At 45.3% G+C, this 24,473-nt stretch overlaps 1 long non-coding RNA gene across 1 annotated transcript in view; it reads right to left on the minus strand.

Moving 5' to 3' along the window:
* Positions 1-635: 635 nt before the first annotated feature.
* The window catches only part of LOC134295638 (uncharacterized), a 30,592-nt gene continuing 6,754 nt past the window's right edge, over positions 636-24,473 (minus strand). The window contains exon 2 of the long non-coding RNA XR_010002265.1: positions 636-1,528. This is a non-coding gene — a long non-coding RNA (uncharacterized LOC134295638). The remainder of the gene's footprint in view (positions 1,529-24,473) is intronic.

Here is a 24,473-nt window from a genome sequence, read left to right on the forward strand (position 1 = left end):
TTATCAGACAGGTGGCAAACTATTTAACCTCAGCAGACTGAAATCCCAAACCGAGGTCACAACAACATCTATTATAGAACTCCAATATGCCGATGATAACATAGTCTGTGCACATGCAGAAGAAGATCTACAAGCCACTCTAAACACCTTTGCAGAAGCATGTGAGAAGCTTGGCCTCTCATTGAACATGGAGAAAGCCAAAATGCATTTCCAGAAGTCGCCAGCCAAACCCTCTGCAAGGCCAGGAATACAGCTTAATGGTGTAATGTTAGAAAATGCTGACCATTTCCACTCCCTTGGCAGCCCCCTCTCCACAGATGTCCATGGCATTTCTGCTATGTCCAGGTGGCTGTTTCACTTGCATCACTGTCTGAGGGAGAAAAGGAAAGGCCCTGAGTAGGAGAAGCTCCCACTGTTAGCCCCAGCTTCTGCCAACTTAGCTGTTCGAAAACATGCAAATGTAAGTAGATCAATAGGTACTGCTCCAGCGGGAAGGTAACGGTGCTCCATGCAGTCATGCCTATGGCCACATGACCTAGGAGACAATGGATACAGATAATGCCAGCTCTTTGGCTTAGAAATGGAGATGAGCACCAGCCCAGAGTTGTACACGACTAGACTTAACTTCAGGGGAAAACCTTTATCTTTACCTTTATTTGTGTATTTATTTATTTGTGGCATTTGTGGCACTTATTTATTATCTCTTGACCCAGCTTCCTAGGAGTTTTGCTCTGTCTCTTGGCCTCAGGCTTTGAACAGAACAGAAGCCCCTCTTGTAATGGGTTTAAATAGATATATGGGATCAATTGGGTTTCCATTTCCCATAATTTTTGCCAAAAGAACTCATTCCACGTTCTTTGCACCCCAAGATGGAGGCCATTGTGAATCTGGGCAAACTCCCCTCCCAAGGAGCTGAAGGGGACGGCGCTCCCATCGCTCCCCATCCCAATGAGCTGTAACAAAGGCCTTTCCATCTCAACCAGAATAAGGAATGGAAGAACACAGTCAGAACGAGGGCGAGATTGGGCCCCGGCCACTCTCTAATGCCAAAAAGAAATATTTCATCAAAACGGGGAATCCGGTTTCCCGGCATCTGTGCTGCGGAGCCGCGGGATCATCTGGGATTTGTTTTTAATATCGCTTCTTGATTGCAGTTCTATCCTTCAAACATGTCTTGAAAAATTGAAAGCCTAACATTAAACATTTCCTGATGAATATATTAATTATTGTTCCCCCGAGGAAAGGCGTTCCTTCGTGGAGGAGGCGAGAGTGTCAACGTCGCACTTGCATTGGAGTCTTTGGCAACTTGGGGGGCATCCGCACTGGGGAACGAATGCGGTTTGGCACCCCTTTGACTGCCGTGGCTCAGAGCCATGGAGTGCTGGGAGTTGTAGTTCCTCGATGGCTTCATCCCGGCCTTCTCTGCCATAAACGGCTGGTGCCTTTCTAGGCTCCACTCCCTGTCGAGCTGCCAATGTCTCTCGATGTGATGGACATGTTTTCCTTCCATCTTCGCCTCCTGGATTTCCTGCAACAGACAATGACAAACGGAATGTGATTTCAGGGTTGTTGTATGTCTTTCGGGCTGTGTGGCCATGTTCCAGAAGCATTCTCTCCTGACGTTTCGCCCACATCTATGGCAGGCATCCTCAGAGGTTGTGAGGTATGGATAAACTAAGTCAGGAAAGGAAAGAATAAATATCTGTGTAGAGTCCAAGGTGTGGCAAGAGTTCTTTGTCACTGGGAGCCAGCATTAATGTTTCAGTTAATCACCCTAATTGGCACTGGAAATGTTTTGTCCCTTGCCTGGGGGCATCCTTTGTTCAGTCAAGTCCTCATTGTGTTGGTTCCCATCTACTGTTTTGATTTTGGAGTTTTGTAATACTGGTAGCCAGATTTTGTTCATTTTCATGGTTTCTTCCTTTCTGTTGAAGTTGTCCACATGCTTGTGGATTTCAATGGCTTCTCTGTGTAGTCTGACATGATAGTTGTTAGAATGGTCCAGCATTTTTGTGTTCTCAAATAGTATTCTGTGTCCAGGCTGGTTCATCAAATGCTCTGCTATGGCTGATTTCTCTGGTTGAATTAGTCTGCAGTGCCTTTCATGTTCTTTGACTCTTGTTTGGGCGCTGCGTTTGGTGGTCCCTATGTAGACTTGTCCACAGCTGCATGGTATCCGGTAGACTCCTGCAGAAGAGAGAGGATCCCTCTTGTCCTTCGCTGACCGTAGCATTTGTTGGATTTTCTTCGTGGGTCTGTAGATAGTTTGTAGGTTGTGCTTCTTCATCAGCTTCCCTATGCGGTCAGTAGTTCCCTTGATGTATGGTAAGAACACCTTTCCTCTGGGTGGATCTTTGTCTTGACTCTCATGGCTTGTTCTTGGCCTTGCAGCTCTTCTGATGTCTGTATGTGTAGGTTTTCTGTAAACTGTGTGGCCCAATTGTTGATTGGGTTTGCGGATGACCAGAACATCTACAATTGGGCCACACAGTTTACAGAAAACCTACACATACAGATAGATACCTTCATAAAAACTCCAACCATCACCCAAGTCAAAAAAGGAGCACAATCAAAGCCCAGACAGACCGTGCACAAAGAATCTGCGAACCTCACCTCCTCCAAGGTGAACTCAACCACCTAAACTGGGCTCTACAGGCCAATGGATACTCCACCACAGACATCAGAAGAGCTGCAAGGCCAAGAACAAGCCATGAGAGTCAAGACAAAGATCCACCCAGAGGAAAGGTGTTCTTACCATACATCAAGGGAACTACTGACCGCATAGGGAAGCTGATGAAGAAGCACAACCTACAAACTATCTACAGACCCACGAAGAAAATCCAACAAATGCTACGGTCAGCGAAGGACAAGAGGGATCCTCTCTCTTCTGCAGGAGTCTACCGGATACCATGCAGCTGTGGACAAGTCTACATAGGGACCACCAAACGCAGCGCCCAAACAAGAGTCAAAGAACATGAAAGGCACTGCAGACTAATTCAACCAGAGAAATCAGCCATAGCAGAGCATTTGATGAACCAGCCTGGACACAGAATACTATTTGAGAACACAAAAATGCTGGACCATTCTAACAACTATCATGTCAGACTACACAGAGAAGCCATTGAAATCCACAAGCATGTGGACAACTTCAACAGAAAGGAAGAAACCATGAAAATGAACAAAATCTGGCTACCAGTATTACAAAACTCCAAAATCAAAACAGTAGATGGGAACCAACACAATGAGGACTTGACTGAACAAAGGATGCCCCCAGGCAAGGGACAAAACATTTCCAGTGCCAATTAGGGTGATTAACTGAAACATTAATGCTGGCTCCCAGTGACAAAGAACTCTTGCCACACCTTGGACTCTACACAGATATTTATTCTTTCCTTTCCTGACTTAGTTTATCCATACCTCACAACCTCTGAGGATGCCTGCCATAGATGTGGGCGAAACGTCAGGAGAGAATGCTTCTGGAACATGGCCACACAGCCCGAAAGACATACAACAACCCTGTGATTCTGGCCATGAAAGCCTTCGACAACACATGGAATGTGATTTCTTCCGACCAAGAATATTAATTCCACATTTATTATTGTGCTGCCTGGAAGCCTCCCAACGCTCTGGAGATGATCCAGGAGGCACGTCAATGGGCCTGCACATCGACCGGCTTGCCTATGTCTTTTTTATTAATGTTGTAATATAAGTATCCTTGTACTATTTGTAAAGGCAGGGATTTTCCAAGACATGACTTATGTCACATATACATCCATTAAAACCCATTCCTCCTTCCCCTCTAAAAATCAATAATCATTAAAAAAATAGACTTCTCATTGTGTTGCTGTGAGTTTTCCGCTCTGTAGGACCATGTTCCAGGAGCATCCTCTCCTGACTCATAGCACGATTTTGTTTGTTTTCTTTTTCAAATGCAGCATTGACCAGACATGAATCAAGGAACACGAAAGGCACTGCAGACTCACTCAACCAGACAAGTCAGCCAGAGCAGAGCACCTGATGGACCAACCTGGACTCTGCAGATTATTTGAGGACACAGAAATGCTGGACCACGCTCACAACCACCATGTCAGGCTACACAGAACAGTCATGGAAACCCACATGAAGGACATGGGCAATTTCAACAGAAAGAAGGAAACCATGAAAATCTGGCTCCCAGTATTTAAAAAAACTCTAAAATCAGGACAGTAAATAAAGAGCAACACTCTGAAAACAGGGGAATTCCAGACATGAATCAATCAGGGCCAACTAACACCTCCCAACAAAGGATTCCCCCAGGCAGTAAACCGCCTGACCTTAAAGCTGAAAGGTTATTCAATGCTAATCAAGGTGGCCAATGGCAACATTCATATTTGCCTCCAACATACAAGAGTTCTTTCTTTCTCCCACCCTGGACATTATTCCACAGAGATATCAGTCCCACTTGCCAAGTTTCCAACAGACCTCACAACCTCTGAGGATGCCTGCCATACATTTGGGCAAATATCAGGAGAGAATGCTTCTGGAACATGGCCAGGCAGCCTGGAAAATTCACAGTGACCCAGTGATTCCGGCAATGAAAGCCTTCAACAACACATTGGACTTCTCATTGCCCACCTTAAAGGCAAAGGATGGAAATATCATTGCGATCCCGCTAACTTCTTACCTGAGACTTCTTTATTCCACCCTTTTGTCTCAGTATTTAATCTTCAAAAACCCAGGAGTATCTTTACATTTTACTTTTGTTTTTATAAACAAAACAATTGGTTCCCATTATTTTAATGCATTGCCAGTTGACTTTTCCTTTATCAGACTTGACAACTTCTCTATTCCCTCCAGTTCTACAACTTTCACAATCTGTTTTGCTTTTGAGGGGAGGTCTTTATTTTTCCTTCCAAAACCATGTGGTTTTCAGAGGCCGTTTGCAACGCGGGACTCACTCTGCACAAATCAATGGGAATGCCTGTTTATCTCTTGACTCACCCTTTTACCCTTCATTCAATGGGCCTGCTCCTGTGGGGACCCAAGGCTTGGCTGTGTCCCAAGTAAAGCAAATCAATACTTGGGCATTATATTCACATTACACAAGTAGGGCAAGATCATCAGTATTTCTAGATAGCAAAACCATTGTAGAGAACTCGGAGCCATTTCTATGTTCCTCACCTAGAAAGACATGATTATAACCAAAGGTGCATCTACACTTAGAATGAATGCAGTTTGGTACCACTTTAACTGCCTTGGCTCAATGCTATGCAATCCTGGGAGCGGTAGCTTGACCATGCCTTCCATCTGCATTCATTCTACAGTGCAGAGCCAATTATAAGTGATCAATTTTAGAAGCAAAACTATGGATTTGCAGGGTCTCTGGAGGAACCACCAGCAGCAGCAGAAAAAGAAGGGAAATCCTCTCCTTCTCAAGAAGATTAGGTTTTGGATTGCGCTTCATCTCTCCAGATGGAAACAGTTCCAAGCATCGCAATGCGATTTGCATGAATCCTCTCACGAGGGATGCCAAGTATCAGTGAGGCTCATAGGAAGTGAGCACCATAAAACTCCTTTTCATGTTGCTTTCAGGATCAGTTGGTGTTTGCGCACATCATCAGCCTGTCTTGACAACCCTGACGGATGCAGACAGAGGCTTAAAACAATCTAGAGAGTCCCAGAAAATGTGTAATTCCCCATTGGTTATTTGGAAGGGATGCTACCGTATGCCGACCGACATCCAGGCCGATCCTGTCTTCTCAAGGCAGAGCGACCTGGAGGGAAATCTCACCCCAGAGCCTGAGAGTTGCATTCGTCTTGCCCACAAAGAGAAGCTAATCCCTGCAAATGGGTTCCTTGCTCTGCTGTGTGTTTGGCCCAGTGGCAACACTTTGGTAGATCTTCATTCACATGCTTGCATTTTGACTGGAGGGATGCAGCTTCGTGTCCCTGGGTGATTTATTAGTGGTCAATGCACTCCTTGATTCCTTGGAATAGCAGGCAATACTGGATAATGAGAGAGACTGTTGAAACCCCACAATTGTTTTAAGTTGGGTAGTGAAGGGTCTGTGGTCGAAGCTTGGTCTAGATCAGTGGTTCCCAACTTTTATTTGACCAGAGACCACTTTGACCAGGGACCACTCTCCAACATGAGTACCAAAAGGGTTACGAATCAGTTTTGGGTCAACTTTAGATTTGGTTTGGTTATTTGGGGTGCTGATTCAGAAAATGGCATTGGATAGACCACATCAGAACATATGCCACCCAGTAGTCACCATCTGCTCGGCCACAGAAAACCATATATCATAATCTAGAGCTGATGTGGTCTATCCAATGCCATTTTCTGAATCAGCACCCCAAATAACCCCAGGAACAGGCCGAAAAGCAAAGACACCAAGATAAAAAAAATTGGTTGGGCTGTGTTATTATTTATAGTAGTAACGGTGTGGCTGTGGACCATATTTTAGTTCTTGTGGACCACCGATGGTCCACAGACCACAGGTTGGGAACCATTGGTCTAGATCCATTAAGCCACATAGAAGTCTTTGTGGAGCAACACTTACACACACACACATTACAAACATACTTTGATTATTATATAGATAGATTTGCATATTTAACAGAAAGAACAGAATCAGTTATGCATATATGTCCATGAACATATACATTCTTGAACAATGTTTCCGTACATTTTTATTGTGTGAGGACCCATCCTGTTGTAATGAGTTCCTGTCCTTTGAGTTGAAGGCAATCATATTCATTTAACCTTCCTTCCCAGGGAAATATTTTCCCATGCTTCCTTCTAGCGTAGCAGTTATGATGAAAAAGTTCCATGCAAAGCTTGTGGCACATAAAGATTACATTGCGAAGCCTTCTCTGAAACCTTTCATTTGGCAAAGCTGGGGAAATGAAAGGCTGGGGATAGTTGAGAAAGAGGCCCTCCCCGTCTCTCCAGCCTTTCATCCATGTCTCAGCTGGGATTGCTGGATCTTCTCCAGGCTTTTGCCTGATGTTTCCTGAAGGTACAGGTCCCCATCCTAAAGAGCTTCAGCACATTGGGCCGCTCCACTAAAGTTCAGACTAAATTCCAGAGCAGAGCCACCATATCCACTCTAGAGTAATGAATGCAGCTTGACATCGCTTTGACCGCCATTACTCAGTGTTATAGAATAATGGGAGTTGTAGTTTTGTGAAGCAAGAAGGACAAAGATGTTGGGAAAGTACAATTCCCAGAATTTCATAGCATTGAGCCATGGCACCAGGAGTGGTCAAGCTGTGTTGTTTCCACATTGGAGATGCTTCCAAGACACTGGTGATCTTCTCTCTAATCTCAGGAAATGCTCTCCTTGCCGTGGCTTCCTTGCTCTCCCTTTGTCCTCCTTCTGGTCCCTGGACCACTTCATGGCCCTTTTGAATTGATCTCCTGGACTCTCAGGTCGGCCTCAGTTGTCCTGCCCTGACCTTCATCTTCTTCTCCTTGACTTCTACTCTCTGGAGCCGGAAAGAAGGCCTTGAATCCAGATGAGGGAGTCCGTTCATCATCCTCATTGCTCTCGCCTGGCATTTGTCCCCTTGTTAATCAATATTTCACTGCAGAGAATAGTTAGCAGAGGTGCATTTCCAAGGAGAGGCCCATAAATCCATCAGAGCTGCCCGTCTTTAGGAAAAAAGAGTATTTCAAGGTCTGGCTGACATTTTGTGCTGTCTCCATGCCACGCGGGATGAATAACAGATGCTGCCAGCCACCAGTTCCAGAGACCGAGGAGTTCAAGTGTGTCACCTTCTCCTATCCTGGCATCTCCCTTGGCTTCCTTTTGGGGAGGAACTCATGACCGCCCCACCTGCAAAGACTTGAGCAAATAATAATAGAATCCTAGGGTTGGAAGAGATCCCCAAGGGATCTCCAGTACAACCCAAACCTGCAGGGAAACACCATCCAATCCTTCCTGACAATGGCCATCCAGCCTATGTTTAGAAACCTCAAGAGAAGGAGACTCCACCACAATTCTTGGCAGCATAGTCCACTGTTCAGCAGTTCCCACCATTGGGAAGTTCCTCATAATGTTAACATGGATTTTTTTTCTTGCAATTTGAATCCATGTCTCTGTTGTGTCCTAGTTTCCAGAGCAACAGAAAACAAGCTGAATCTCCTCTCAATGTGACCCCCTTTCCAATATTTAAACATGGGTTATCAAAACACAACTACTAGTGTTTGGTCTTTTATGCTTTAACTTTTATTATGCATGTTTTTATCCACTGTAAACTGCCTTGGGCCCTTAAGTGGGGAAAGGTGGGATATAAATTTCTTAAATAAATAAACAAACAAAATTAGACCCCCCCCCCCCAAAAAAAAATTAATTATGAGAGGTGGGTCTATTACATACTGTATGCTTGCATTAACTTTTCTATTTTGCCCTATAGTAACCTCCCATGAATTTTGATATAATGAATGAAGTCTCCCCATGCCTTGGACTTCAGGAAATGATTCCCAAATTACCATAATCCTCTCACAATGAACTGGGAGGCTTGGGGAGACACACAATGGACTTGTGTCAGAGCCCCTGGACCCTTTTCCTGTTGTCTGGTGTGATCTGGGCTATCTATGGGAATGTTTCCTCTGCTATGCCCCCCAAACCAGACATACCCGGATGGCACCCATTGAGACAGTAATCACCTGAAGCACCCATTTATCTGGACCAACACCATTGTAACAGACAAAGCTGAAATATAAACCTATTATCGTTTGCCCCACCACATTACTTCCTGATTGTGTCCCTCTCATGGATGGAGAAGGCACAATCTTCAAAATAATTCAATAACAGTTTATTAAACTTTTCCACCACAATGCAAACCAACCAACAATGATCTCAGACAGCACTGTGGACCAAGCAGTCAACAGATCCTAGTTGTACACCTTCTGAACCAATCAGGAGCTGACGTGAAAGTCTCAATAGCTGTCAAATACATTAAATGTGCTCTGTTCTTACAACTGCAGTATTTCAGTTGTTTGGAGCTCTGGCTCCACTGACATGCTCTCTAGCCATTGAGAATAAACCTTTTGATTTTGCTTTCAGTCCCTCTGTGATTCAGTTGTCTTCCTGAAATGCTAGATACTCCGGGCTCCAAACCCATGGTTCTTTGGAAGCTGAAATTCACATAACACAAGGCTCTCACGTCCCCGTCTCTCAGCCTTCTTTTCTCCAAGCTAAACATTCCCACCTCTCTAACCTGCTCTTGAGAGAGATTCCTGATTTCCAGACTTTGGACCATCTGGCTATCTTTTCTCTGGACCCCTTCCAGCTGATCAATATCCTTATCCATATATTGAGCGTGGCCCAGGCTTGTTATTCCAGGTGACCAAAGTATCCCAGGGCTACCAAGGCGAACGCCTGTATCGGAGGCCTCTTGCTTTATGATCCATTTTGTGGATGGCAAGGGAAGGATGTTGCCTGTCACCAATCCCTCTCTGGACCATCATTCATCCAGCCTCATAAACGGAAAGACATCGGAGCCCGAACGCCTGGGAGATGCTGATTACAACCCGGTTAAAAGCCGACGGATGCCTGGCATGCCAATGAGGCTGTTTGCAAATTCAGGAAGGATGGTCTGGACCTGTTTGTTCAAACACAAATGACCTCCTATATATACAATTGAAAATGAATCAGTTCAGTCAATAATATATCTGGCAAATTAATATACTGTTTAAATTCACAGTAATATCAAACACCATCAAATGGATTGTCCCATATACATAGAAATGCAGTCGGCGTTAAATTCACAGTAATAACAAGCAGCCTCAAATGGATAGACCAATATACATTGAAGTGCAATCGGCGTTGTATATTCTATTGCCGAGAAGAGTAAGTTCGCCACGACCGGTTTCGGCCCTGCATCAGGCCTTCCTCTGGTGGTCTGAAAATAGTTACGTACACTAACATAAGTAACAAAATATATCCATAAAACATCATCCATTGCCTAATACTAACATGGTTCCAAACTTAACACTTGTTCTCTTTAGAGATACATGTCATTTACATTATGAAATGTATATCAAAGACACCAATAGTTACATACACAAAATATAAGTAACTACCTATCCATTGAATAATAACTATAAACAACATTACAATATACTTACATAGTTCCAAATTTAACACTTGTTCTCCTTAGAGATACCTGTTTTTTACAGTGGAATCTAGGTCAAAGGAACAAGGAGTGGCCATAAGCATTAAAGAGTTACAAACATCCAAAAATTTGTTTTTAAACAAATTGTATATTTCTAAAACAGTATATACTCACGGGATACTCTGCTGTGTGTTAGGTTCTAATTGCGAGTATGAAAAGCATCAAGGGGTTGCCTCAATTTAAAGGGGAAGATGTTAAAGAAACAGAAAGGTTTATATGAAGATATAGAAGAAATACCACCAGATGGTGCTATGAGTACCCTTATTGTATTGGGTGTATTCAATTAGGGATTTATAGTATGCTAAGGTTCTATATATAACAACTGTATGAATTTTGTTCATTTAAGCCCTGTGGATGTTCTGTCCGTAATCTGAAAATCCAATATGTTTCCCTTTGCAAAAGTTTATTATTGAAGTCCATATGTTTGGATTGTGATACTACTTCTAGTATGTGGTATTTGAATGATTCAGGACTATGCTGTAGATCACAGAAATGTTTGTACAGTATGGATTCTCTGACATGATTTCGTATTTTGCTCCTGTGCTCTATAATTCTGCTCTTAACTTCTCGACGAGTCTGCCCCACATATGATAAATTACAATCACAAATTATCATGTAAATAACCCCTTTGGTTGTACAGGTGGCAAAATGGGGAAATTTAAATTCGAATGATAGATGTTGGTGTGTCAAGATTTTGGTCTCTATCAATTGGCTGCATACTGAACAATGATGGCAGCGATAGTTGCCCACCAGATTAGATTTTACAGTCCGGGGCCTATTGGTTATGTTTGAATGTACCAATATATCCCCAATATTCCTTGTTCTTTTATATGCTACCAAAGGGGGTCTATCACATCCAGGGATGTCTCTTATTAAGTTCCAGTACTTTTTAACAGTTTTGATGGCTAGATTGGACAAACTTGTAAGTGTGAGTGGCCATATCAATCTGTCTACTCCTGGTCTAATTTTGTCCTCTAGGAGTTTAGATCTAGGAATACTGGCAACCTTCGAGTAGGCTGATTGTATTATGGACTCTGGGTAACCTCGATTTCTGAACCTGCTTTTTGTCTCTTCCATTTCCTGATTGAAGTCCTGTAGGGTAGAGGAGTTGCGTTTAATCCTGAGCATCTGTGTAAAGGGTAAATTATTTTTTAATGCCCAATGATGGTAACTGTTGTAATGTAACAAGGAGTTTCTATCAGTGGTTTTTCGGTGGTTACTCACTTTCAATCGATCATTTTCCTTTGTAACCACGACATCTAGAAAAATCAAGGATGTAGAACTGATGTTTCCTGTAAATTTAATTTTGAGGTGAATTGTATTGATCCAGGATAATAACGTTACTGCCTCCTGATGTGAATTAACAATGATAAAGATATCATCAATAAATCTACAATATTTGATAATGCCGTCCGCTACAGGGTTCTTTGTGTGATTCAAGATAGTTTCATTCTCCAAATTATCCATGAATAAATTGGCTATCGCTGGCGCGACAGGACTGCCCATGGCTACACCTTGTATTTGGAAATAGTATTTTTCATCAAATTTGAAGTAATTTTTTTCAAGAATAATATCAAGAAGATCCAACAAAAAAAAGGTGGGAGGGTGGTGATTAGGCCTCCTGTTCAAGGTTGATTCACATATATATCGTGCCTCCTCTAACGGAATATTGGTATACAGTGATATTACATCTACAGACATCAGGACTGCATCTGTTGGGATCACCAAGGATTCAATAATGTTAATAAAATGTTTTGTATCTCTAACATAGGAAGAAGTCTGTTTCACAAAAGGTTGTAAATAGTGGTCCACAAATTTAGCTAGTGGTTCTAAGACTGAGCCCGATCCGGATACAATAGGACGGCCAGGTACCGGTCTGATGTTTTTATGTATTTTGGGTAGAGTATATAGTACAGGGATTCTGGGCCATGGTGTATGTAGAAATTTATATACATCCTCTGATATATATCCAAGTGCCAGCCCTTCCAATGTCACCGTTCTTATAATTGACTGGATATGGTGTGTAGGGTCCCGTTCTATATTGAGATAATGTTCTCTTACAGATAATTGTCTATGGATCTCATCCATATAATCAGTGCGGTTCATTAATACTATGGCTCCACCTTTATCAGCTGGCTTCCAAACCAGATCTTTGTCATTAGCTAAATTGTGAAGGATGTGCCATTCCTTACTGGAAAAATTTGTACTGTATGATCTTTTGTGCTTTATAATTGTACAACATAATTCTTCAGATACTGTCTTCTCAAAAACTCTGAGGCCAATATGGTCAGTCGTAGGAAAAAAATTACTCCGTGGTTTGAAAGTGGAGGTAATAGGGTTTATTTTGGTTCCAAAATGATGTCTTAATCTAATGGTGCGAAATAACCTAGCTAATTCTATTCGCATCCTAAATGGATTATACTTAGGTTTAGGGACAAATGATAGACCTTTGTTGACAACCTCCCTCTCTTGAGGGGTTAGAACTCTTCTAGATAAATTCACGACTAGGTCTTCCGTTTGGCATTTGGAGCCTCTTGAAAAAAACGATTGGGTCTATTCCTAGTACGCCCCGTACGTCTGGGTACCCGAATGTTATCACTCCTAGTAGAGGCCATGCTACGTCCTGAACTGTCTGACATGGATTCTGTGTCTTCTCCAGAAGTATATTCACTAAACCTTACTTGTTTTTTAGAATATTGGCGTTTAGAGTATAGCCACTGGTAAACTCTGTTATTGTTGTAATCATTTTCATCCCGCTCAAACTTTTTAAGTTTGAAAGATCTAAGTTGTTGGGAAAATTCTTTAAGTTTACATGTGAGGGTGTCCAAATCAGTTTTAAACTGGTCCTCAGAGTTGAGTCTCTCCAATATAACCTGAGTTTGGGTTCTTACATTGGCAATTTCATCATTGGAGCGTGCAATAAGTAAGAGCATCAAATCCTGCGAGCACTTATTGAGAATTGCCACCCATTTTTGATTAAAGGATTCATCATCATGAAACATTCCTGGGGGTTCCTGGACCTGTTTGTGCCAGGATGAAGTGGACAAATGTGCTCCATCCTGCACTCCACCCTCCAACATCTTTGCTAATTGGTTTATTTCCCTGCTTTATGGTTGGGTTTCTTTGTCGTATTTTTATGTATTTATTAGAATCTTTGATCTAGCAGGGCATTGTGGTTTGCACACCGAACAATGACTTTGGCAACTAGGATTCAAATCCTTGCTTGGTTATAGAAACGCAATGGGTGAGTTATGGCAAGTCACACTCTCTCAGACTCAGAAGAAGGGAACAAGTTATTCTTTCTAAGAAGCCCCTGTGATTGATTCACCTTGGGATCCCCAGCTCAGGCTTTGTTGCATGGCTCACTGCAGAGAGGCTACTACAACTTGGCCCCCAAAGCCTCTGCCCTCCTGCATTGTCCTTCCATTGCTCATGATTGCTGGACAGAAGAAATGAAGGAGAAGAGGAGAATGGGTGGGCATGAAGAGCCCTTGTAAAGAGTTTCTTCATCAGAGCTGAAGAATGAGTGCCGTTTGGCATCTCTTCCAATGGTATGGCTCAATGCCATGGATTCTTGGAAGCTGCAGTTTGATAAGGAACTAGTGCCTTGCCAAACTACAACTCCATAACCCCATAGCATTGAGCCATGGCAGTGCAAGTGGGGTCAAACTGCATTCACTCCACAGTAGAGAAGTATCCAGGTCCTTTCGGGTAGCTGTCATTCAGAGCAGATGATTCCAGAGAACCAGGAAGTCATTTCAGAACCGGTCGGCCTGAAATGACTTCCTAACTGAAGGGAATGTTCTCCGTGAGAAACTGACATCCCAACAAATTAATTATTGCTTGGATACAATAATCAAGAGACTCAGCAGCAGGCTGCTCCAAAAGCAGGCTAAGGAGTTTGCTGTGACAGAAGAAAGGATGCATTTGAGAGGGAACTAATTAACCTGCGCAGAGAGAAAGGAACCCAGCCAGGAGGATAAAGAGAGGAGCGCAAGGGAGGTGTTCGGTGACATGTTTCCCCAACAAGGGGAACAAACCCCACGGAGGAAGGAAGGCAAAGACTCTCACCGGCAGCATTAAATCCGCTTAGCTCCCTGCCTAGTGTGTGATGCAGCAGCATAAAAGGACAACACAATTCAATCAATCAACAGGCCCACCAAGACAAGCCCCAAGCCTATATGTGATGAGACACTTAACTGAATTTGACATGAACCCTGGAGACCAGATTATATCCTGTACATTGGAGTAATGTTGTTATGTGATTTTAGTTCTGCTAAAATCGTGGGTTCGGAGCCCGGAGTGCCTAACTTCCCAGAAGGTTGAATGAGACACAGACGGGTAGAAGGCAAAAGCAGAGGTTTATTTTCAATGGCCATAAAGGATGTCAGTGGAGAAAGTACCCCAAAGAACTGACATACTGCAACAGCAGATACAGAGCATTTCTATTTCATTTGACAGCTATTCAAGAAACCCGCAATGGCTCCTCACTAGTTTAGAAACTACTAGCTGTGCCCGGCCACGCGTTGCTGTGGCAAAGTGGTGGTGGTATTGGTTAAAAATTGTTGTGTAATTTTTATTTGACGTTATTTGTATTTTTTAATTAATTTTATTCTAAGTTATCTTTTTATTTATTATATTTTATTATTTTTTGTATAATTTTTAGTTATTTTTTAGTGTTTTTTATTATTTGTATTGGGTTGCTAGGAGACCAAGTTGGAGGAGCTTAGCCTTCTAACTGGCAGCAATTGGATAAAAGCAATTATTCCTCTCTCTCTAATTAGGACTTTATTTTTCTTTTCTTTTTGTTGTATCAACCTAGAGCCGTGGATGATGGGTTGTGTCGTCAAGTTTCGAGGTTGGGGGGGGGGCTGTAGTTTTGTTGTTTTGTGGGTCGCCATGATGCCATCACTCTTTTATGTCAGAACCCTGCTACTAGAGCCTGGATGTGGCTCTGAGTTTCAGGGTCACTGACATTGATAAGACACCTGCGGCTCAGGACTCGGAGAAGAAACGGCTGCTGGACTTGGCGGGGAATTTGCGCGGGGTTTTGCTGAGCGGGAAGAGACTTTTCAAATGAGGGGGAGGGTATATAAAGGATGGTTGGCCGGAGCCTCCCATTCTTGGCTTTTTTGATGTTCATGTTTCCTACAGTAAAAGTTTCTGGTGATATCACAGAGAGTCTCGCGTGTTCATTCAGGAGCGGCTGTGGTGAGCTGACACTAAGCCAAGAATATAGACACCATCCCGCTGTAGCGGTGAGGTGTAACATGCAAGTGGAGGATGAAGAGCTCTTGGGCGCAGGAGGAGGAAGGTCGGAAAGGGCCACTCCCGAGCCGGACGCTGAGTTCCACCAGCTGGCGGCCCTGGCGTCATCCACCGCTTATGCCCAGCCAAATGGGGTAACCCAGAGGCGTGGAGTGGTGCGGGGAGACAGCACCGGAGGAGAGGAAGGTTCACCTTCCCCAGGCCCACAAAGGATGGTGTTTCTGGAGGAGAGGATGTCGGCGATGGAGACCACCCTGGCAGTGATGTCGAGGGCGATGGAGCGCCTGGCGTTTTTGGCGGAGCCAGAGAGAGGAAGGGAACTTCGGGCTGGCTCAATGTGGGACGTGAGCGTGGGAAGCAGCCAGGGCTTTGCAGACCTCCCAGCACCGAAGGGAAGGGAAATGCGAAAGGAGCCCGGCGCCCGGCCCAAGACCCAAACAAGCCTGACGCGGGTGGAGGAGAGTGACGACGAAGGGGAAAAACCTCCGAGAATCCCAGCTACGCTCCCAGCTGAGACCCTGGTGCCCCTGGCGAATGCCGGGCGTGGCACAGGGCCAAGAGAAGCAGCAGCGGGGCCCACTGGTCCGCAAGGGGGCTTGCGACGGGCGGAGAATTGGGGATTGCCACCACAGGGACCCCTACCGAGACGAGAGGAACTAAGGATCGAGTTTGGGGGAGAGTCCTCTGAACTGGATTTTTTCCTGACCACGGTGAGGGGCTATATGGAGGACAATGCTCACACTTTTAGAACGGAATCCAGCCGGATACGGGCCATTGGTGCAGTGTTGAAGAGGGGAGCGGCCAGCTGGTACGTTCAGCTGCACGCGCGGCGCGACCCATGTCTGGGGTCACTCCGACGCTTTATGGGGGCCCTGGAGACCCGTTTCCGAGATCCACTGGAGCAGATCCGGGCGAGGGAGAAGTTGAAGACCGTCTCCCAGGGGCAGAGGTCGGTATCTGAGTATGCGGAGGAGTTCCAATGCCTCGCCGAAAAGGTGCCGGAATGGTCTGCAGTAACAAAGATAGAACTCTTCAAAGAGGGTCTCAGGCGGGAGATCCTCTCCTGGGCGGTGCATCGTGATGAGCCTGACACACTGCGCGGATGGATTCAGCTGGCGGGGCGCGTCGAGACATCGCTGGCCCAGGCGAGGAGGCACCGAGGAGGGCTACAGCAGCGGCCGCAGATGAAAGAGGGGAGCCGGAAGGAGGGATCAACCCCAGCCGGGAGGAGAACGGAGCCGACAGGGAACGTGAGCGCCAGCAGGAGTGGCTGCTTCGTGTGCGGCCGGTTGGGCCACAGGGCTGCCGAGTGCTGGCAGAGAAAAGGGGAAGGCGGAGGCCAGCCCAAACCAAGAGCCGTGGCAGGAAAACGCGCCGAGGAAGAACCACCGATGAGGCATCACTCGGGGGGGTTGGTAAGTCAGGACAAAGCTATGATAGTGGTCCCCATTCAGCTTGAAAATGGCAGCAAACAAGCAACCTGCAAAGCATTTGTGGATTGTGGATGTTCCAGGAACATCATCTCCCCTGAATTAGCCGAGGGATTGGGATGCGAAAGAACGAACCTAGAATCCCCAATAGCTTTTTCGCAGTTGGACGGATCCACAGCATCGGGATCGTTAGCTAAGTACAGTGCCGAAGATGTAAAGTGTAAGATAGGGAGTTGGGAAGGAAAGGTGTCATTTGTGATATCACAAATAGCCAGCTATAATGTTATACTAGGCATGCCGTGGCTGGGGCAGGCCAACCCGCAAATCAACTGGGAGGATAAGAGCATGATCTTCAGGATGAATTTGGAAGAAGGGAGCCAGGAAGTTGAGAGGGAGCCAGGGAAAAGGGGGGAGGAAGACTCTATCAGAATAGCAGAACTGGCAGATAAATTACCCCCAGAGTATCGGGATTTTGTGGACGTGTTTGATGAGAAGGAAGCAGACAATTTCCCACCGAAGCGGAGAGTTGAAGTGAAAATAGAGCTAGTCCCAGGAGCAGAGCTTCCCAAGGCAAAAATATACCCGATGTCAGCTAGGGAAAAGGAGGAACTGAGAAAATACATTGATAAAAACCTAGCAAGGGGTTTCATAGAGCCTTCAAATTCCCCTCTAGGGGCGCCTGTGTTGTTCAGGCGGAAAAAGGACCAAACGCTGAGGCTCTGCATTGACTACAGGGGCCTAAATGCAATCAGTACTGTAAATAAATACCCCCTACCCTTAGTGAAGGACTTGATCGCCCAGTTATCGGAAGGACAGATATTCACTAAATTGGACTTAATTGAGGCCTACCATAAATTGCAGATCAAACCAGAGGACAGGTGGAAGACGGCCTTCTCCTGCGCATTCGGATTATTCAATTATCGTGTGCTCCCCTTCGGTTTGTGCGGGGGAGGGGCCGCGTTCATGCAATTAATCAACGAAGTATTGCATCCATTGTTGTACAAGGGAGTCTTTATTTTTTTAGATGACATATTGATAATGTCTCGAACTAAGGAGCAACACGTAGAACTAGTCAGGGAAGTCCTACAAAAGTTGAGGGAAGCGAAACTGTATGCGAAGCTTGCCAAGTGCGAGTTCAATAAAGACCAGATAGACTTTCTGGGGTATAGGATTTCCTCCCAGGGAGTGGCGATGGACCCTGCGAAGGTGGAAGACGTGAGGGGGTGGGAAGCCCCCAAAACACGGAAGCAGCTGCAATCCTTCCTAGGGTTCGCAAACTTCTATAGAACATTTATCAAGGACTTTGCGCGCCTCACTTTGCCATTAACGGATTTGTTAAAAACTAAAGGCAGGGGAGAAACAGCCAAAGTGAAGGCCCCAGGGGCCAAACTGACATGGACAATAGAATGCCAGGAAGCTTTCGAAGCCCTTAAAAAGCGTTTTACTGAGGAACCTGTCCTACAGCACCCTGATATGTCTAAGGCCTTTGTACTACATTGCGATGCGTCAGACCGGGCATATGGGGCAGTTCTGCTGCAGAAAGACGAGGGGGGGAACCTGAAGCCATGTGGCTATCTGTCAAAAAAGTTTAGCGATACAGAAAAAAACTGGCCGATTTGGGAGAGAGAAGCCTTAGCGATTCTAAAAGCACTAGAGTGCTGGAGACACTTTCTGGAAGGAAGTGGAACACCGTTTGAGGTGTGGACTGATCATAGAAATTTACAGTATCTAAGATCCCCTCGTAAACTATCAGCGAAGCAAATTAGATGGGCCCAATATTTCAGCCGTTTTGATTTCAGACTCAGATTCTTCCAGGGGAAACATAACATACTCGCTGACGCTCTCTCTCGGATGCCTCAGCATGGGGGAGGAATTCAGGAATCTGAAGGGAGCCTGTTCCTAGATAAGCAGTGGGGCCTGGCAGTACTAACTCGAGCACAAGCGGCCAAAGAAAACAAACGTACTGCCATTTCCACGGGGGGAGGAGAAATATGGGAGGAAGAGTTGAAGCGAGCGTATGGAATGGACAAATGGTTACAAACTAACAAAGAAAAGGGAGAATTGTGTGGGGATTTGGTGTTTGTAAATAAGAAATTGTATATTCCTGAATGTTTAAGACGAGAAATGTTAAGGAAGTGCCACGATAACAAGGGTGCGGGTCATCTAGGCCCCACCAGGACTATTAAACTGTTGGCCAAACAATGCTGGTGGCCCGGAATGAGGAAAGACGCCAGGGGGTACGTCACGCAGTGTGAATTATGTGCAGAGGGAAAAACACCACCGGGGAAGCCCCAGGGGCTATTGCAGAAGGTGGTGGAGCCCATGAGGCCATGGGAATGCGTGGCCATGGATTTTGTAGGCGAACTACCCCCCAGCAGAGGCCACAGATACATTTGGACAATATTGGACCTATTCTCAAAACTTTGTGGCCCTGCCAAAACTCCCCTCAGCTGAAAAACTTGCTGATTTGTATGTGAAGCATGTATATCGCCTACATGGGTGTCCCGACAAAATAATTAGCGACCGGGGAGTCCAATTTACTGCAAAATTTTGGGGAAAATTCTTACAGCTGTTAGGAGCAGAAAGGAACCTGAGCTCGGCTTTTCATCCCGCAACCAACGGGGGAGTCGAACGCACCCAACAAACACTGTGCCAATTCTTGAGGATGTACACCAATTATAGACAGGATGATTGGGCGGACCTTCTTCCGTTTGCTGAGATGGCTTTTAACGGGGCCGTACATTCGGCCACAGGTCGTGCCCCATTCGAAATAGTATACGGACAGGAGGTGGCACCTTTCCCCAGGCTACCCGAGTGGAAGGAAGGAGAGGGCCAGACCGACAAGGAATGGCCGGCCAAAATTAAGCAAGGGTGGCAGACCGTGGTGGAGGCATTGCGGGAAACACAAAAGAAGTACAAGCTCTTTGCAGATCGTAGGCGCCGAGAGGGGGACAAATTGGGCGAAGGGGATCTGGTTTGGCTGAGCACAAAAAACCTGAAATTGGGGTTCCCATCTAAAAAATTGGCTCCACGCTATATAGGGCCGTTCAGGGTAGCAAAAAGAATAAACGAAGTGACCTATGAGCTGAGGCTACCCAAGGACCTAGGAAAGGTACACCCGGTATTCCATTGCAGCCTGTTAAAAAAGTATAAAGGAACTCTGGACAGCGGAGAACAATAGTTGTGTGTAATCTTTTCCTTCCAGGACGAAGGGGAGGAGGACGCCATGTCAGAACCCTGCTACTAGAGCCTGGATGTGGCTCTGAGTTTCAGGGTCACTGACATTGATAAGACACCTGCGGCTCAGGACTCGGAGAAGAAACGGCTGCTGGACTTGGCGGGGAATTTGCGCGGGGTTTTGCTGAGCGGGAAGAGACTTTTCAAATGAGGGGGAGGGTATATAAAGGATGGTTGGCCGGAGCCTCCCATTCTTGGCTTTTTTGATGTTCATGTTTCCTACAGTAAAAGTTTCTGGTGATATCACAGAGAGTCTCGCGTGTTCATTCAGGAGCGGCTGTGGTGAGCTGACACTTTTATATATATAGATTCAGCTAGGATCCACTCTCTGAGTGGCTCCGGACTCTGTCCAACATCATCAATAGATGGCTCTTTGTGTGTCAATAAACTGTCATTGGAGCATTTGAAACATCAGTCCATTTATTGATCCTCAAAAGAGAGGGGCAGAATTGAGAAGGAATGAGGTGTGTCTGGTGATGATGGGCTGGGATGGGTCCCCATATCTTCAGCTTTGGTGTGGATAATGAGGTTAGGTTTGAAAAACAAGTGGGTGCTCCAAGGTGTTTTTCGAGTCAATGGGTCTCTCCATAGGGGATACAGAAACCTGGGAAAAGGCGCGTTCTCAGGCTAGCCCAGATTATAACTAGTAAACAGACAAAGGGGACCTACAGATTCTGATGCAAATTCATTGTGCCCCCCCCCCCCCCCGCATTCCTATAGTCCATTGTGTGAGGATTAGGCTCGTTTCCTCTGGGTGAGGGTGAGTGAGGTACAATTCTGAGAAATTTCCAGGAAACCTCATAGAAAGGTTACTGTAAAAGAATCAGAGATGACCTTGTGGGTAGCTAGCTATATTTCCCAATGGAACTGCCTCTCATCATTCATACATTTCAATAGCAATAGTGCTTTGTGATGGTTATGCTGATTTGAAGGCTTTGTTCATTTTATAGATTGTGTTTTGTGTTCATTTTTTTAAATAGACATTGTTAAAAAGACATGCCTACTGTGTTTTGATCTGCAATTCCTCTTTAGAGCAGATCCCATATTGTTTCTGCCTTCGGTGCCAAATGTCTTGTTCGGAAAACATCTCCTCCATTAACTATGGAACATTTAGATGAAATTCTCTTCCTGGATGCTTGGGATGATTAATCTACAATCTAGAATGAATGCAGTGTGACACCACCTTAATTGGTTTTTTTAATCCTGTCAGAAGCAACTTGAAAACATACTGCAAGTTGCTTCTGGTGTGAGAGGATTGGCTGTCTACAGAGACGTTGCCCAGGGGACATAGCCTGGATGTGTTAGCTGGGAGGCTTATCTCATGTCCCCACAAGCTAGAGCTGACAGATGGGAGCTCACCCCATCTCACAGAATCGAACCGGCAACCTTCAGGTCAGCAACCCAACCTTCAGGTCAGCAGTCCAGCCGGCACAAAGGTTTAACCCTCTGTGCCACCGTAGCTGACTTTAACTGCTCAATGCTATGGGATCCTGGGAGTTGTAGTTTTACATGGCCTTTAGCCTTCTCTGCCAAAGAGTGCTGGGGCCTCACCAAACTACAACTCCCAGGATCCCATAGCATTGTGCTGTGGCAATCTGCATTAACTCTGAAAGAAATTTCCTGCTTATTTGTCTCATCGGTAGCTGCCCTGACTATAGCCTCTGGGACTAGAAATAATGGACAAATGCTGGTGTAATTTCTCCTGCTGCGCCAGAAGAATTCTTATCTACGTACAGCACACATCATTGGTACAACACATGCTCATAACATACAACGCACACCATTTCATTGGATTTACAAATTCCTTTTGGATGCCCTTGGACAGAATGGCTCTCACCCAGTCTCTACCTGCATTATTGATAATGTGAGGAGGTGCATTTCATAAATATTTCCTCATGTCTGTTCTCTGCATTGTATTTTTGGAAAGGTGACAAAGGAATCAGAGTCAAAGAATCATAGATTGGAAGAGACCCCCAAGGCCGCCCAGTGCAGCCCAGTTCTGCCAGGCAGGAGGACACCATCAAAGCCCTCCAGACTGATGGCCACCCAGCCTCTGCTTAAAGACCTCTGGAGAAGGAGACTCCCCTGGGTTCCCAGGAAGAAGCAGATCCCTCTTCTGACAGCTCTTACTGTCAAGAGGTTCTTCCTAATGTTCAGGTGGAAGCTCTTTTTCTGCCATTTGACTCCATGGCTCCATTGTGTCCACAGAGAGCAAGCTTGCCCTCATCTCAGTCTGATCTCCTTTCCAAACCATGGCTCTCGTGCTTCCTTCTCTCTGCTTTCTCATCTTCTAGCTAAACGTCCCCAGCTTCCTCATCCATTCCTCAGAGGGATTCATATTCTTCCTGATCTTTGACCACTTTGGAGACATCCAGAGAATAAGACCCAACTCTTCTCTATAGCCATGGTTTCTCTCACAGTCTTTCTTACGTTAAATCACAGAATCATCAAGTTGGAAGGGAACTTGGGTCACTGCTTCTTGAACTGGAGATCCAAACCCCTTGGCTTGATATTGGGTAAAGGTTTTCCCCTGACGTTAAGTCCAGTCGTGACCGACTCTGGGGGGTTGGAGCTCATCTCCATTTCTAAGCCGAAGAGCCGGCATTGTCCGTAGACACCTCCAAGGTCATGTGGCTGGCATGACTGCATGGAGTGCCGTTACCTTCCCGCCGGAGCGGTACCTATCGATCTACTCACATTGGCATGTTTTCGAACTGCTAGGTTGGCAGGAGCTCGGGCTAATAGCAGGCGCTCATTCCGCTCCCAGGATTTGAACCTGGGACCTTTCGGTCTGCAAGTTCAGCAGCTCAGTGCTTTAACACACTGCGCCACCACCAGGGGCTTGACATTGGGATCCCGAAAAAGCTTCCTGAACGCCACCTAGTGGCTGTTTTAGACAATGACACAATGTTTTACAGAGGACTCTGAAGAAGATAACTCAGCTGTACTGCATAACAAGGAAAATCAGCCTATCTTTATCAGTAAATCAGCTTGGTTATCAGTAAATGTTTGATTTGAATACCTGTTTGATATACCCTGTATACCTGGAGTCATGTACCAGCAGTGCAGTGGAATTCAAAGAGGCACGAATGGAGGGTAAAAGGGAGAAATGTGACAAGAGGAAGAATGTGTGTGAAGCCAACCCTGACCAGGACTGCCTTCTGTCTGGAAACTGATGTCTTCACTGCGGCAGAACATCTAGCTCAAAAATAGGACTCCACGGTCACCTACGTAACTGTTGCACCCCTAGGCTGCATTGGCAACTTGAGCCCAGAATATAAGCAATCAAGCTGTTTATTAAAGATTATAAGTAAGCACAAGCAAATAAGTTCAGAGTCAATAAAATGGGTTAAATCCACAAGAGCAGTGTACTTGAAAGTCTTTAAGCAAGAGTCCAAGAAAGTTACTCATATGTTACAGTCCAAACTAGAATCATAGAATCATAGAATCATAGAATAGTAGAGTTGGAAGAGACCACATGGGCCATCCAGTCCAACCCCCCGCTAAGAAGCAGGAAATCGCATTCAAAGCACCCCCGACGGATGGCCACCCAGCCTCTGCTTAAAAGCTTCCAAAGAAGGAACCTCCACCACACTCCCTCCGGGGCAGAGAGTTCCACTGCCAAACAGCCCTTCTCACAGTGAGGAAGTTCTTCCTGATGTTCAGGTGGAATCTCCTTTCCTGTAGTTTGAAGCCATTGTTCCATTGCGTCCTAGTCTGCAGGGCAGCAGAAAGGAAGCTCCCTCCCTCCTCCCTAGGACTTCCCCTCATGTATTTGTACATGGCTATCATGTCTCCTCTCAGCCTTCTCTTCTGCAGGCTAAACATGCCCAGCTCTTTAAGCCGCTCCTCATAGAGCTTGTTCTCCAGACCCTTAATCATTTTGAACGTAGTCCCATGAGCAGTATCAAGAATAGTCCAGACAGGATTCAATTCCAAGGCATGAAACAATTTGGAAATCACAGGAAGCAAGGCTAGAATTCAGGATCACACTCCAATATAATCCAAAGTATTGGAAATCCACACGGCAAAGTCACAGGAGTATTCAACTGGATTCAAAGGCAGAACAAGGGAGAAACTTGAATCAAAATCCACGGCTGTAAGGCATACAAGAACATGGAGCAAAGATCTTTTTCTCTTGAATTGCAAAGTTGACACCTTTGCCATGCAGAGAAAGGACCAGGCATTTAAGGAAAACCCAAGGTCTTCCTTCCATGGGAAAACTGTTTCTCTCATGAGAAAACTACTCATTAGCGTGCTTCAAAAGCAGTCGTTTACTCCTTCGTAAACATTCGCACTCCCTTCTTCTGTGAGTGAATGCCTCCCTTCTGTCAAATACACCATTCTCCTCCAAACTAGAATGCCCATCTGGCA

This window comes from Anolis carolinensis, chromosome 1 (assembly GCF_035594765.1).
Source record: "Anolis carolinensis isolate JA03-04 chromosome 1, rAnoCar3.1.pri, whole genome shotgun sequence".
NCBI lineage: Eukaryota > Metazoa > Chordata > Lepidosauria > Squamata > Dactyloidae > Anolis > Anolis carolinensis.